The 12000-nt window shown below is 42.5% G+C and overlaps 1 long non-coding RNA gene across 1 annotated transcript in view; it reads right to left on the bottom strand.

Annotated features, from left to right (window-relative positions):
* LOC141580949 (uncharacterized) overlaps positions 1-12000 on the bottom strand; it is a 138583-nt gene that overhangs the window by 61175 nt on the left and 65408 nt on the right. The window contains exon 2 of the long non-coding RNA XR_012513376.1: positions 306-405. This is a non-coding gene — a long non-coding RNA (uncharacterized LOC141580949). The remainder of the gene's footprint in view (positions 1-305; positions 406-12000) is intronic.

Raw genomic sequence — 12000 nt, 5'->3', positions numbered from 1 at the left:
ATTTTTTTTTTTAGAGATGAGGTCTCACTCTGACACCCAGGACAGAGTGCAGCGGTGTGATCATGGCACACTGCATCCTCAACCTTCTGGGCTCAAGCGATCATCCCACTTCAGCCTCCCAAGCAGCTGGGACCACAGGCACACACCACCATGCCAAGCTACTTTTCTTATTTTTCGCAGAGATGGGGTTTCACTATGTCGCCCAAGCTAGTCTCAAACTCCTGACCTTAAGTGATCCTCCAGCCTCTGCCTCCCAAAATGCTGGGATTAGAGGTATGAGCCACTGCACCTGGCCTCAAACTTACCAATTGACTTTAACCAGCTGAAGGCATTTCGATGTCTCGGCAATGTAAGAGAGCATACAGAAGTACATCTAAGGAACCAAGCCACAGGAAGCCTCTTGCTCTGCATGGAGAATGAGAGAAGTGATAAAGAGGGGAAACCTAGTATCTCCTTCAGGTACCTCCTTCCTCTATCAACATCCTCCTTTCTTGTCTACTTACTGGTATAGCTTACTATTATAACTATTCTTTTCTGCACACTGTTTTCCAATATACACACATCAGAGAGCTGCAGTCTTTGAATGCTCCACTCTATACCTGCATTAACCAACACAGATGGAGCCAATGTTCAGTGAATCATGTTTTGCTTTAGTCCTATCATTTTAATATTCACAATGGCCAAATCTCATTAAAATGTTACCATAGCCCCAAATTTAAGCCAAATGGACACAATTCCAAAGCTCTTATCCTACAAATCTAAGCCTTTTGTGGGAGCAAACATGTATGTCAGCAAAAATTAAGGGAAAGGGAGAGGTGGATGGCAGCTGCTGGAGAGCACATGAACATCATTTTCAAGTGCCCAGGATTGCCATTGGCCCTATCGATTGGATAATGACAAGGAGAGCTGGTTCGATTCCAAAAAGAGAAACCCTGCAGAGGACGCAAAAGGAGTACTTAATTTTTATGAACCTGTTGGCTGGAACTCCATATTAATATTTCACAATGTCAGTCTTGTCTTCTTTTTTATTTTATACTCAAATGAAGAGCAATGCCTAGCTCCTGAGCGTAATCTCAGTAGGACTATGTGGTGTGTCCACATACTGCCCCACGCCCCTGACCACTGTAGTTAATGACCACACATACAGCCATTGTAGAATAGTCTTCTGGTTTTGTTAAACAGTTACGAGTTGAATTTGGAGAATATGTAATCATTTCAAGACTTTTTTAAAAAATCATCCTACTGCTAAGTAGCAGCCCTCTCTTTTTCGGGAAACAGCATGTGGTGGGGGTCTAACTTAGGGGCCATAAATAAATCTGGACAATAACCCTACATAAAGCAATCTTGTTATTTCCCCCTCTAAGCTTCCACACCACCTCCAGTTTCTCTGTTGAGCTTATGATTTGGTTGCTAGATCAGCCAGAAGGTGAATGGTTTCTTAAGTGGGTGAGATAGAGTGGTTGCAAAATGTGTATCTTGCTTCAACTCAGCAAATGGTGCCCCAGCTGTCAAGGGCACACAGCATATTGAAGGCTGAGATTCAAGAAGGAGCATAAGATGAATTGTATTGTCAAGTACAGTAGTAAATGGCTGAAGCTGCCCAGCAGCTCCTTCCCCAACCCGTTTTCTTCTTAAAATGAATCTATTCCATTGGCAGGCACTAGACTGAGGTGTCCTCATAAAATCATGGAGTATTAACGAGGCATTTGGACCATCCCTTACTCTTTAGAGATGAGGGATTTGATGATGTCCAGAGTATGAACTGCGGTGTTTTTTGTTTGTTTTGCTTTGGGGAGAGGAGAGACAAAGTGAAGAGGATCCTAGTCTAGGCAATGAAATAGTGCTAACAGTTTCCAAGAAAATGGCTAACTGAATCATGAATGCACAATAAAAACAGTTTTTATAGTGCAGGAGAGGAAAAGAATTAACCTGACAGTCCTCACCTATGAAGAAATGCATGACATGGAAATAACTTGGACCAGTTCCTCAACAATGCCAATGATCTTACTTTTGTCATAAATCAATGTGTCCAGGTTAGGGACAGTGTCTGATGGCTTCCATTCTACCTAAAAACTTGTAGTCTTAGTTTATCTTGAATCATTAATTCATGCAATCATTAATTCAATGAACATATAATGATTACCTATTGTGTGATAGGGTCTGGGGGGAAAATGGCAAGTAAAACATTTTATCTACCTTCAGAATCTTCCAGACAGGCAAACAATTTTTTTTAATATGAAAGACTCAAACAAATTTATTACAGCAAGGCACTTGTGGCTTCCACATGTAGCCCAGTTTCTACTTCCATGTTTGGTAAAAGCTGGCAGCCATAGAGTCACATAAAATTATTATAAATGGTAGACATTTATTTTCAGACATTAAATGATGGGAAGTAGTAGTAAAGATTTGTCATGTCGCATTTTATGTGTGCAAAGTGCTTTATAGTCATATTTTATGGCTTGTTCTACGTAATAGTCATATGTGAGATGGGCTGGAACAGGCTCTATTTTAGAGTAAGGAAGTGACAGCAGTCCCATGTATATCAGTATCCTCTTTAAATACTATTTGTCTTGGGCTTTGAATAAAGATCATCACTTTTTAAAAGTTTCTTGGAATTTGCATTCTGCATGTTTATATTTGGTTCATCCAGTCTTTTTACAATGGCTCAGAGTCCAAACTCAAATTCTGAATAGTGCAGGTCACATCTGAGTGCAACTGCCAAGATGAGCCATGGCAAACATGACCCAACCCTTTTAGCCTCCGTCATGATCAATAGCTGCTTCCACAGTTCTACCGGAATTCCATTTCCTCACTTATCCTCCAAGGTCAGAGAAAGCATCGCTCTGGTTTCCACCCACTTTTCCTTCCAAGAAAGTGATTTTTGTGGTGGCCCTTGTTTGCCTTTCTCCACCCACCCTTTCTGTCCAAGTTTCTTGGGAATTGTAGCCATAATGGAGCCACCATAGACCAGCTTCAGCAAAGAATGATGAGCACTCCCGTACTGCTTTCTTCTGACAACCTGCAGCTGGAGTGGAATTTGGGAGCGGCAGGAGTGAAAATCTTGTAAAACCTCACTCTTTTGTTTCCTCTTTCCATTCTTTCAAGGGATATTGTAGTTACCCTGGGAGTAAATTTGTGGTCCAGAAGGACTAGCCCCTGTCCAGAAGCACAGTCTCATAGGTTATCCAGAAAGGCCAATGGGCAATTGCCAATCAAATCTTCTGGTGCTATGACAGATTTATGGGGCAGAAGGGACACAGACCCTTGCCTCAGGGCTTCCCAGAGGAAGCAGCCTCAGGACTTTGGAGTTAGATTGGAAATGCCAGTGCATCTTTTGCTTGGGAGGGACTTTGAGTCTAGGAGCCAAGGAAGGCCAAGAGGGTGGCCCAGGGGAGAATAGAATGGAGAGTAGGCTGCTTGACATTGTCTTTAAGTTCTAGACAAGAAAGGGAGGGAGAGAAGAAGGCTTCCTTCTGCCTTGCTATGACCCAAGCATAAGTTTCTCTTCCAAGACCATTCTAGTTAATGACTACTCAGCATATTTAGGGACAAGGGGTGTGTTTGATTCACCCCTGCATCATCTGCATCATGACTCTTGACATATGACAAGCAGCTAGGCAGGGCTCAGACCCAGCCAAAATACCTTCTCTCACAAAGCCTAAAAGGACTGCATGAGCTCCTTTTAAAATAACTGCTGACAAATCCCACAACCAGTCTCAGTGCTGAAAGGTGAATGAACTCAGGAACGGGAGTCAGGAAACAGCTTTTTATTTAACATAGTGTGTGGTTTTAGCCACTCATTTGACTGACTTGGGCCTTACTGCCTCATTTAACTTATAGGATTAATAATACCTGCCCTACTTACTCAACAAGTTTCTTGGGAGGATAAGATCACATAACAAATATGAAAAGTTCAAGGTATATAAAAATAAAGCCCATGACTGTGTCCCATGTTGTTTTGATGTGTGTCTGGGCTTCTGCTTTGGAGTTGGGTATTCCTCTCATCCACCACTGAACATCCGGGTTGTCCTGTCTTTTACCCTCAACTGTCAGACATTGACACCTCTGCCCCCATTCACCATCTCATATAGCTTGGTCAATGACTGAGTCATATGGCCATGGCTGAGTCATTCTAAGCACTGACTCATGTCATCACTTAGCATCTTCAAAATATTAATATGGCCCCTTCACTTTAAAACCTATAAACCCATATTCCTCAAGTCTATTCTGGGTCCAACAGCAGTGGAGTGTGCCCCCTACAGTGGCTCAAAGAGGAAGCCATCGTCTCTGGACCCCATAGTCCTGGGTTAGCCCATTGTGTCTAACAGCAGCCTCCCACCTGGAGTATGTCTTCCTTATTCCTGAAGATAATCTTCTGGTGCACCTACCACAATGACTTGAGGCTGCTTCATCAAGAATGATGGAAACATTACTCCACTTCTGATACACTCTCTTATCCGTCCTTGGGGAGGGTTATGTCACCTGGCTCATTAACATAACCAGTATGGTTTTGACTGTGCCCTGACGAGGCACAGTTGTCTTGGGCTCCCAAAATTCATATGCTAAAGTCCTAACCTCTAGTACCTCAGAATATAATGGTATTTGGAGATAAGCTCTTTGTATTAGTCCATTCTAACACCACTACAAAGAACTACCTGAGACTGGGTGACTTATGGAGCAAAGAGATTTAATTGACTCACTGTTCAGCAGGCTGCACAGAACGCATGACTAGGGAGGCCTCAGGAAATGTACAGTCACAGTGGAAGGTGAAGGGAAAGCAGGTACATCTACCCATGGCAGAGCAGGAGAAAGACGAGAGAGAGAGAGAGAGAGAAAGAGAGAGAGAGAGAGAGAGAGAGAGAGAGAGACAGAGACAGAGACAGAGACAGAGAGAGAGAGAGAGAGAGAGAGAGACAGAGAGAGAGAGAGAGAGAGAGAGAGAGAGAGAAGTGGAGAGGCTCAATGCACTTTCAAACAACCATAGCTCATGAGAATTCTACCACAAGTTAGCACTAGGGGGATGGTGCTAAACCATTAGAAACCACCCCCATGATCCAATCACCTCCCACCAGGCCCCACCTCCAACACTGGGAATTACAATTCGATATGATATTTGGGTGATGACACATAACCAAACCATATCAGTCTTTGAAGAGTTAAGTTAAAATAATCTCTTTAAAGTGGGCCCTAATCCAATATGACTGGTGTTCTTTTAAGAAGAGGAGATTTGGTCACAGACATGTGTACATGCAGAATAAAGACCTTTCGAGGACACACTGAAAAGGTGGCCATCTGCAAGACAAGGAGAAAGTCTTCAGCAGAAACCAGTCCTGCGGACTCCTTGATCTTGGACTTCCAGCCTTTGGAATTGTAAGTAAATTTTTTGTTGTTGAAGCCACCCAGTCTGTGGAATTTTGTTGTACTAGCCCTAGCAAATTAATAAAGATCTTTTTAAGCACACATAAAAATATTAATCATCAGTGGGGTATGGTGGCTCACACTTCTAATCCCAGCACTTTGGGAGGCCAAGGTGGGTGGATCACCAGAGTTCAGGAGTTGGAGACCAGCCTGGCCAACATGGTGAAACCCTGTCTCTACTAAAAATACAAAAAGTTAGCCATGCCTGGTGGTGGGCGCTTATAATCCCAGCTACTTGGAAGGCTGAGGCACTAGAATCGCTTGAATCTGGGAGGTGGAGGTTGCAGTGAGTCAAGATCGCACCACTGCATTCCAGCCTGGGCAACAGAGAGAGACTATCTCAAAAAGAAAATACTAATCATGCCACAGACCAGCAGTCAGTTGCAATCTGGAAGTTGCAGTCTTAACCGGTAAGTAAATGTTGTGACCATCATTTGACCCTAGTGGGGGCTCTGGTGGAAAGTGTTTTTGGCTGTCATGGTTTGCTGGACAGCCTTATGGACCCACCAGAAGCCCTTAGAGGTAGATGACCAATAGTGTAGAAAACATAAGCCTTCATAACAAGAAGACAGCGGCAGCTCTCTGGGTGTTTACAGGATCTCTCAGATTAGAAGACACTATTTTTCCACTTTACAGAAAGGTGACAGATTCTGCAATGAATCTGTAGTAAATTTAGAATTGAATCATGGCTGGCATATTTTCCAACCACAGTACGCCCTAGCTGACCTTTGTTTCCTCTCCTTCCTCATCTGTACTTGCTTTTCAGCAGACAGCAAACTCTAAAGGGTATACATAAGTATAGTCTATAAACATTGAAAAGTGAGGGAAAATTTGAAGAGTAAACCAATATTTAACAATAGAAAAAAAAAACTGCAAAAGCAACTTTACCCAGGTAGCCTTGGCAGCTGGGACAAAAACTAAAAGCTGAGCTGATTAATTATACCATATCTCTCCTTACAGCTCTGAAGCTGAATTAAAGAGAAGTAAAACCATAGTGAGCAGCCAAGAGGATGTCCCCAGGGGTCCAGATGACAGAATGAAGCATGCGTGTTGGGGAGATGATCAGAATGGGCACCTGGATCCATTTGGGGTCAAGGGCTCTGCTCTCCCTGAGATGGGAGCTCTGCAGGCTGTTCTCCCAGCTGTACAAGAAGCCTGTGTTCGCAGCCTGTCTCCATCCAGGGACTGCCCAATGCTGTCCTGACCAGCAGCCTCCATCGTCATGATCCTTTTTGTTCTCTTTCTTCTTCCATTTATCCACAAGCCTTACTGAGAGCCCACGTTATGCACAGCTGCCAAGAGTTCAAACCCCATCCTCCAAGGTTGGTGGTGTGGGAGAATTTCCACCTGGGTAAAGGCGACTGGACTCTGTGGATGCTGCTCTTGTTTCTGGAGATTCAGCTTCCCCAGCAGCTCCTCTCCTTGATTATGATTGCCATCTCCAGCCTTGACTTCCATATTTCTGGGGTCTCTCCTTCTGTGTTTACATGAACCACAGTCTGAAAACAGCTCCCAGAGTGACCCTAACTCAGATCCTGGTGCCCTCTTGTCTAAAATCTTTTCAGCACTTTCTCAAATCACTCAGGAGATTTCAAGACTCTACCCAGACTGACTCCCCTGTTCTCGGCTAGTCTCATCTTCTCTGATTCTCCCTCTTCTCTCTCTGGTATCAACATATTGGCAGCCTTTCTGATCTGGATGCTCCCTTACATCCCCTGGATGCTCCCAGCACGCCCTGCCTTGGGCCCTCTGCACTTGCTATTCGCTGCCTGAAATGTTAGCCAGTCAGCCATACGACCCACTCCCTCAATTCCTTTGAGTCTTTGCTCAAGCTCACATTCTCAGGGAGGCCTTTTCTGACCCCCAATGTTTAAAACCTCACCCCTTATCACAGATGGCCCCAATCCCCTTCCCTACTTTATTTTCCCTGTTATTCTCCTTACCATCTGACATACCACGTATTTATTTCTGCTTTGCCGCCCTCTACTAGAAGGTAAGCTCCAAGAGGGTAGGGAGATTTTCTGCTTTGTTGCACTGTCACTAGCACCCAGAACAGCACCTAGAGCATCGTGTCTGCTGCTTGTTGAATGAATGTGCTCGAAGTACAGCTAATGAATTGGAAAATGAACCTGCGATGGGGAGTAATTAAGAAAAAAGATTCATGTGCTCTTTCCTAAGTGACTCATTTGATCTTTAAAAACAGACATGTGCTGCATAATGACATTTTGGTCAACAACAGACTGCAGATATGATGGTGGTTCCTTAAGATTATAATGTGATATTTTTTACTGTATTTTTTCTATGTTTAGATTCACAAATACTTACCACTGTTTGCAATTGCCTACAGTAGTCAGTACAGTCACATGCTGTATGGGTTTGTAGCCATATAGCAACAAGCTTTATCATATAGCCTACCTGCGTAGCAGGCTACGCCATCTAGGTTTGTGCGCAAGTGCACTCCATGATGTTTGCACAGCAACATCACCTAATGTTGCATTTCTCTGAAGCAATGCATGACTGTATCTTAAGGTGACAATGAGTTTGTTGCCCTCTCCCTTCCGGGAATGGATAATTCCTACAGTACCTGTATTAGGCCCATTCTGTTCATCTCATCCTTCTTTCTCGGTTCTGATGACAAATGGTTTCCAGCTTATAGCTGTGGACGTGTGAAACACTTGCATGGCTTTCTGTAAGACGGTCCAAGTCAGTGAAGGTGAAATGTAAAGCCCACTACCTACCCACTCACCTCTCTCAGCCCCAATTACTGGTATGGTTTAACACATAGCTTTAATAATCTCTGCAGAAAAGGGTTTTTAGAAAATTACATTGTTTGTTTTTATTATTTTAGCAAAAAAAGATAAAATCTTGATATCTTTGAATTTACACTGCTTAAGGTTACCAAACAGAATGGGCAGTAGAATCCTATTTTTACAGTGTTTACATATATAAATGTACATGTGTATATATTCACATATTTTTATGTATTTTTGTATTTTATATGCTTATCTCTATATAGTTATATATTATAAAGAATTAAAGAATATGACGATAGGCTAATATTTGGGGAAGATGAAAATTATATAATTTTTATTCAACTGTTTTTTCCATAATAAGTACATATTATGTATATGATGTGAAGAATGCCAATCATTCTTCTTCTTTAAAAAAGAAAAAGAAAAGCCCTTGTTTTAACTGGGCACCTGCTAAAGGTCAGTTTTCTAGTATAGGGAAACAAGAAAATGATCCTTTTGAAGGTGACTATTATTTTTACTTTATGATTTCAGCTTTTATGTTGGACTCAAACTAAAAAAAAGCAAACTGAAATAGTAGTACAAGGCTCTCATGTTTCCACGTACACTGACCATGACCCAGAGCCTGAGGAGGGCTAACGTGGGCCTGATTAACTAATGACGCCAGGTTGCTGCATGACTTCCTTGAGAAGTTGTTCCTGGCTTCAAAACTAGCTGTGCAATCTTAGAAATCTTGTGACATTGGATCACGTGCCTTGGCACAGCCACATGTTCTTCCATGGCTTCCTCTCCTTCCTCCTCTGAGCAGACATCTATGTTTGCATCTGCTGTTCATCCTGCTCCTTCTTCTAACATGCCCCAGGATGTTCTTTAAGCCATATCCACTTATTCAAATCTCCAAAGTGATCAAATTCTTCAGAGCCAGGGCACAGCAGTCTCCTTCATCTGTTGCATACTCTTTAGTGTTCTGCCTTTTGTCTAAAAGGTCTTTGCTTTGTTTTGCTTTGTTCTCTGTGTTTGCGGCACTGGCTTAGATGATTATTGATGAAGTTGGCCATGGACACCATAATGTGCAGGGAACAGCTCTTCCCCAAGCAGTGCCTCCCTGGTGCTCTGAGCTGGCTGTCCTTAGCACTGGGAAGACAGATTCTTCCCTTTTGGGGTTGCCCAATCCTTATGGAAGACATCTTTCAGCATATGAATTTTCTGATTGTTATAATTTTTTTTTCTTTTTTGAGACAGAGTCTCGCTCTGTTGCCCAGGCTGGAATGCAGTGGCATGATCTCTGCTCACTGCAACCTCTGACACCCAGATTCAAGTGATTCTCCTGCCTCAGCCTCCTGAGTAGTTGGGGTTACAGCTGTGCACCACCAGGCCTGGCTAATTTTTCTATTTTAGTAGAGATGGGGTTTCACCATGTTGGCCAGGCTGGTCTTGAGCTCCTGACCTCAGGTGATCCACCCACCTCAGCCTCCCAAAGTGCTGGGATTACAGATATAAGCCACCAAGCTGGTCTGCTTGTAATAATTTAGAGAAGATAAATTCACTGTTTTGGTGCCCAGGCCCCATGATTATCTGGTCCCTACCTATCTTTCAAAACAAATCTACCATGAATAACCCATATGAGTCCCCCCCAGGAGCAAGACACTTATCTTTATGACAAATTCACCTTGTGCATTGTATCTCTGTGCTTGTGCCCAAGACTGGAAATTCCTCCAAAATCTACCCTCTCAATTTGATCCCCATTGATCCTTCAAGTCCTCACTCAGATATAATTTATTCTGTGATTTTCTGTGACCAATCTAACTCACAGTGACCTTTCCCACTCGGGCGGAAATTCTCACATAATTTGCATATATCCAAAAATAAAAAAGTGATGATCTCACTCACGCTGCCAGGTAGGAAGAGATGAACCCACATGTCTGACAGTCTGCTTTCTATTCCCCCCCAAAAATGACAAAATCAGGACTGTAACCTGGGCATAGATGTTGTCTACATGACAGAACCATAAGGAATGTATTATTGGCATCTGTACCAGACATTTGGTAGACAACAGAGCCAACCTGAAGAAAAACTGCTTCACACCTTCCCCCACATTAGTCAGAGAGCAGCCATGGAGGAGACATTAACAGGAACCCTTACTAGAAAAAGTAAGAGTTGATAATCGTATAAATTTAGATCAACCATCTCTCATAAAGAAGATATGAGAGGGGGATTCTGAGGGTAAGCCGATGGAGGGAATTCACCCACCCTGTTCTTGGGAAGACCAAACACCAATATTTCGTTAAGGAAAGAATTCTGCAACAAAGAAGTAGATTATAACCCTCAAAGGAGACATCAAGATGATAACCTGTGGAAAAGATTCACCTCAGGAAAACAGATCTTAAATTTTAAAAAGGCATTTCTAGAACCCATATGACGACATTGGTTTTCCCAGACATTTATGCAATCATATAAGAGGGAACCTCCCATTTTATTTCGGGCATGAATGTCTGGCCTTGGGCTTTTCTCCCTGTGGACTTTTGGAAAGGACAGAGGAATTATCCGTCCACATACAGAATTTCAATGAACGCCCTGCTTTCAGCCCCACTGTTACTCCACCGTCTGAGACATCTGCCTTCTCCTAGTCTAGGGGTTCTCTGTGCAGTCCCTGACACAAAGTGCAAGCTCCAGCTTCCTCCTGTTGCCCATCCTCCAGAGATTTGTTGTAATTTCATGTCCTTTGAATTTCCTTTCTGTTATCTGAATTCCTGTGAGCTCTAACTTTTCTATTGCTTTGCCATGAGCAATGCCCCAGTAAAGGGGGCATCGCAAGGGAAAATAGATGTGTGTCTTCTGTCTGTCAGTTTCATCTGGAAGGCTGTCAAAGTTTTAAAGAGATCAATTTTTCCTAAGTTAATTTAAAATGTAATTAATGATGTTTCAATGCCATTACAAATTGGGTATTTTGGCCGGATGCAGTAGCTTATACCTGTCATACCAGCACTTTGGGATGCTGAGGTGGGTGGATCACTTGAACCCAGGAATTTGAGACCAGCCTGGGCAACATGGAGAAACCCTGTCTCTACAAAAAATACAAAAAAAAAAAAAAAAAGGCAGGTGTGGTGGCATATACCTGTGGTCCGAGCTACTCAGGAGGCTGAGGCAGGAGGATTGCTCGAACCTGGGAGGTCAAGGCTGCAGTGGGCCATATTTGCACCACTGCACATCAGCCTGGGCAACAGAGTGAAACACTGTCTCAAAAAAGGGGGGTGGATATTTTAACAAAATGATTTAAAGGTGTATTTAGAAGACCAAACAAGAAATTCTGAAAGGCAAGAACGGTGAGAGAATGGGCTCCTAAGGTCAGGTATTAGAATATGTTATTTGGCTACAAAAAATAAAGCAGAATGATTTTAGCAAACTGGCAGATTAGTGGAACAGAAAAGAAAAACAAAAATACATGCTTAAGTCTATGCGAGAATTTAACATGTGATTAAGATGCTATTTCAGACTGGCTGGGAAAATTAAGAATGATGACGGCAAACTGGGTGAATCACTTGGAATGAAGACAAAGCCATACACTAAATTGCAAATAGACTGAAGAGTTACATGTTTGAGAGAGAATGAGAAACAATAACAGAACAAGATAAAAATGTAAATTCAAACAGCTAATCTTGCTGCGGCAAAGTTATTGCTAACGTAAAAGGGAAGAGAAAGCCCACAGAAAAAACTTGATAGTTTTTTTGATAGTTTTGATAGTTTTTTTGATTATATAAAAATTAAAAAACTTCTGTAAGCTTAAAAAAAATTTAAAGATACAGACAAATCAGGTAAAATATTTGCAATATAC

Source organism: Saimiri boliviensis, chromosome 13 (assembly GCF_048565385.1).
Source record: "Saimiri boliviensis isolate mSaiBol1 chromosome 13, mSaiBol1.pri, whole genome shotgun sequence".
Taxonomy (NCBI): Eukaryota; Metazoa; Chordata; class Mammalia; order Primates; family Cebidae; genus Saimiri; species Saimiri boliviensis.
The sequence above is the reverse complement of the archived record's forward strand: the minus strand, read 5'-3'. Positions and strand labels throughout refer to the sequence as shown.